Source organism: Myotis davidii, unplaced genomic scaffold, assembly GCF_000327345.1.
Source record: "Myotis davidii unplaced genomic scaffold, ASM32734v1 scaffold514, whole genome shotgun sequence".
In the NCBI taxonomy this organism is placed as follows: domain Eukaryota; kingdom Metazoa; phylum Chordata; class Mammalia; order Chiroptera; family Vespertilionidae; genus Myotis; species Myotis davidii.
The window spans coordinates 943,738-944,061 of record NW_006286236.1 but is presented as its reverse complement, the minus strand read 5'-3'; the positions used below and the strand labels follow the sequence as shown (position 1 = coordinate 944,061).

Below are 324 nucleotides of genomic sequence, written 5' to 3'. Positions count from 1 at the left end.
CAGCAGCTGGGTGCCTGGGGCTGGTCCAGGGCCCACAGTCAGACCGCAGTACCTGATGGCCAGGCAGGGAGAGCTGCAGAAGCCGGGCAGGCAGAGTCCCGCTCCGGCTGCGGTGCACTGGGCCACAAAAGGTGCGAGGACTCAGCCGGGCAGAGGGCAGCACAAGCTCAGCTCTGTATTCTGGGGGAAGAAAAAAAAAGGCATTTCTTGGAAATCTCCTGCATGCCCGGTGCTGGCAGAGCTTGGCTGACAGATTCACCCGTTTACGGGATAAAAGACTAAGCCTGGGAGAGGCAGGCTGGCTTGTCCAGGGTCCCCCGAGAG

General features: G+C 61.4%; 1 protein-coding gene across 1 annotated transcript in view; it reads left to right on the top strand.

Moving 5' to 3' along the window:
* CYTH4 (cytohesin 4) overlaps positions 1 to 324 on the top strand; it is a 49,552-nt gene that overhangs the window by 35,410 nt on the left and 13,818 nt on the right. The window lies entirely within an intron of this gene.